General features: G+C 41.9%; 1 non-coding gene across 1 annotated transcript; it reads right to left on the bottom strand.

Moving 5' to 3' along the window:
• Positions 1–2,832: 2,832 nt before the first annotated feature.
• Positions 2,833–2,938, bottom strand: LOC126061850 (U6 spliceosomal RNA). The gene has a single exon (XR_007513903.1). It is a non-coding gene; the product is annotated as a U6 spliceosomal RNA (small nuclear RNA).
• Positions 2,939–3,632: the final 694 nt, after the last annotated feature.

The raw sequence follows: 3,632 nt of genomic DNA, 5'->3' as shown, positions 1-3,632 counted from the left end.
GGTTGACTCAAGACACGCCCCACTTTAATCCTGCCTCATTAACATAACAAAGAACCCATTCCCAAATCAAATTATAATCACAGATGGGGGTTTAGGGTTTGCAATGCATATTTTTTGGAGATACAATTCAGTCCAAAACAGTAAAAATACAAAGTGGGCTTGGAGTATCTTGTAGTATGAACAAGGAAATGCTCAAAAATAAAATAAAAATAAATAAAAACAAACAAAAAACAACCTCACGACATGGCAAGGGGACTCTGGAACCACATGAAAGATCTCCCAACGACCAAAGATGGAACAGATATGAACAACAAAATGAATAAAATAGCATTGGATTATAACCCGAAGTATAAAATAAACATCCATGAGTCCAAACCCACTGCCGTGGAGTCGATACAGACTCATAGCGACCCTATAGGACAGAGTATAACTGCCCCATAGAGTTTCCAAGCAGCGCCTGGCAGATTCAAACTCCCAACCCTTTGGTTAGCAGCCATAGCACTTAACCACTACACCAGGGTTTCCCCCATGAGTCCACACTGATGTAAATAAACAATTGAATAAATAAATAGGTAAGAGAGAAGAAACAAATCTTTGATGAAGAATGCCAAGGGCTTTACATAGATACTTCACCTACAAGAGGTGGGTTATAACTCCCCATTTCTTAAAGTGCGGGGTGTGCATACTGACTGCCTTCCAAAGAGGACAGAATGGAAAGCAGGAAAGAGGGAAATGTTGCAGTTGGAGAAACCTGACAAAAGTTACCTGAGCCGGGTGATCAAGGTCAATGTTAGCAGTGATAAATCATGTTGATAGTATGTACCCCTGATATGATGTGATGAAAATAACACTTTACCTGACTCCACAGCAGTGGGTTAGGATACAGTATGGTGGAGCCCTGGTGGAGCAGTGGGTAAGCGTTTGGCTGCTAACCAAAAAGTCAGCGGCTCAAATCTGCCAGCCGCTCCTTGGAAACCCTATGGAGCAATTCTACTCTGTACTATGAGTCGGAACCGACTCAATGGCAGTGTTCTTTTTTTTTTTTCCCTCCCCTGTGGTCTTCCTCCTGAAAAGATATGACATCAGTCTAATCATGAGAAAAACACCACACAATTTGCAATTCAGGGACAATCTTCAAAACACATGGCTGTTGTTGTTATTGTTGTTAGGTGCCATCCTCAAAACTCTCAAGGTCATTACAAACAAGGAAAGTCTGAGAGACTGTTGCAGTCTAGAGGAGCCTAGAAGACATGATGACTAAATGTTATGTGGTATCCTGGATGGGATCTTGAAACAGAAAAAGACATTAGAAGAAAATTAAGGAAACTGGAATAAACAATGGATTTCAGTTAATAATAACAGAAACCAAACCCACTGCAGTCGAGTCTATTCTGACTCTTGGCAGCCCTATGTGTTACAGAGTAAAGCTACTCCAGAGGTTTTTCTTGCTACCATCTTTACGGAAGCAGATCTCCAGGTCTTTCTCTGAGGCATCCCTGGGTGGCTTTGAACTGCCAACCTTTAGGTAAGTAGTTGAGCCAAACCTCGTGGCACCCAGGTACCCTAGTTAATACGACTGTATCAATATTGGTTCATTGATAGAGACAAACGTACCATATGAATGTAAAAGAAGTTCATAATAGGAGAGATTGGACATGGGGTATATGGAAACTCTTAGTGTTATCTTCACAACTTTTCTGTAACTCTGAAACTGCTATAAAAAATAAAGTTAATTTTTTTCACAAAAATTAAATATCTAGTTATGAGAGTGTGAACTCCTTCCTACGCAGGCCACAGAGTCTGCTTCTTTAAAGACCTGTGGGAATCCCGCCAGTGCCCACACATTTTGGGTGGCTCCGATCAGACCTGGCCAAGGCTCAGGCCAGGCATAGTTTGGGTTCCTTGAGTATGAAATCATCTAAGATCTCTGAACATTCACCTTCCAACCATTTGAAATGGGATGGGGTAGAAATAAGTTTAAAGCTTTTAAAACGTCATGTAAAGAAGGGATACAAAAGCAAGGGCAGGAAGAAATGCTGGAAATAGCATTAAAAAGTGAAAGTTTAGCATGATCGGAGGCTTCCAAAAACAGCTTAGGTTAGTTATAGCTGGGCTTTTTTTTTTTTTTTTCCCAAGTAATTTTGAAAGAAAGGTAAGATGAACATGGACTAGATAAGATCAGCTTTAGAAAAGACAGAGTACCATGTCATTACATCGTCTAGTTTTAACTGCCAGGACAGGCACATTCCAAATCACAGAGGCTGAAAACCACCTGCCTGTCAGCCTGTTGTACTGTGGGGGCTTGTGTGTTGCTGTGATGCTGGATGCTATGTCACCGGTATTTCAAATACCAGCAGGGTCACCCATGGCAGACAGTTTCAGTGGAGCTTCCAAATTAAGACAGACTAGGAAGAAAGGCCTGGCCCTCTACTTTCAAAAATTAGCCAATGAAAACCTTGTGTATCACAACAGAATATTGTCCAACATAGTTCTGGAAGGTGAGTTCCCTAGTTTGGAATGGACTCAAAACACACAGTGTCCACAACAATGGGCTCAAGCATATCAATGATTTTAAAGATGGCACAGGACCAGGCAACATTTCATTCTGTCATAGGTAAGGTCGCCAAGAGTTGGAACTGACTTCACAGCAGCTGGCCACAACAACAAAGACAGAAAAACATCAAATTCAGAGGCAGGATGGCAAGCGCTGATATGGAGGCTCTGCTCTGTGAAACTTTCAGGCATCCAGGCTCCTTCCAGGCTGTGGCTCCAGGAAGCAGGATGGAGAAGGAACAAAAGAAGGTACAAAGCCACATGTTCACTGTCTTTTTTTTTTCCATTAAATAGTTCACGACTTTACGTGTTATCCTTGTGCAGGGGCTATGCTAATCTTCTCTGTATCATTCCAGTTTTAGTATATGTGCTCTTGGGAAGGCTCTTGGGAACTGCCACATGCAACCTTGGACTAGCTGGGTGGAGGTTTCTAACTACCTTTGGTTTCTTGCATGTTCTTCATTGTTCTCTACCTCTTAAAGACTTGCATTTCCTCACGCTGGTATATGAGCCCTTGTATTTGCCCCACATCTAGTCCTACAGACATCTCCACTGACTAAATTTAAAGTGTCCTTCAAGGCCAAGTTCTGTGAAATGGTCCCCTGGCGATCTCTTCCCACCTATTGCCTGAATTGTGTGCACCTTGTAGGGTGGCAATCATATCCAAACCAACCACACCCATCACTGTTGAGTCCACTCCAACTCATAGCAACCCTACAGGACGGAGCAGAACTGCCCTATAGGGTTTCTAAGAAGTGGCTGCTGGATTTGAACTGCCGACCATTTGGTTAGGCAGCCAAGCTCTTAACCACTGTGCCACCAGGGCTATAAGAATCATATTATCAACCTAGAATTTTTTTTTTTAATTTTATTGTGTTTTTAGGTGAAGTTTACAGAGCAAATTAGTTTTTCATTCTTCACAACGTTATCCGTAATTTGTTGTTATCCACACAGTTGAGTGCCTTTGCATAGTCAATAAAATACAGGCGGCCATCTTTCTGGGATTCTCTGCTTTCAGCCAGGATTCAAATGACATCAATAATGATATCCCTCATTCTATATGCTCTTATGAATCCAGA

Source organism: Elephas maximus, chromosome 18 (genome assembly GCF_024166365.1).
Source record: "Elephas maximus indicus isolate mEleMax1 chromosome 18, mEleMax1 primary haplotype, whole genome shotgun sequence".
In the NCBI taxonomy this organism is placed as follows: Eukaryota; Metazoa; Chordata; class Mammalia; order Proboscidea; family Elephantidae; genus Elephas; species Elephas maximus.
Note: the sequence above shows the minus strand (reverse complement) of the source record. Positions and strands in the feature narration are given on the sequence as shown.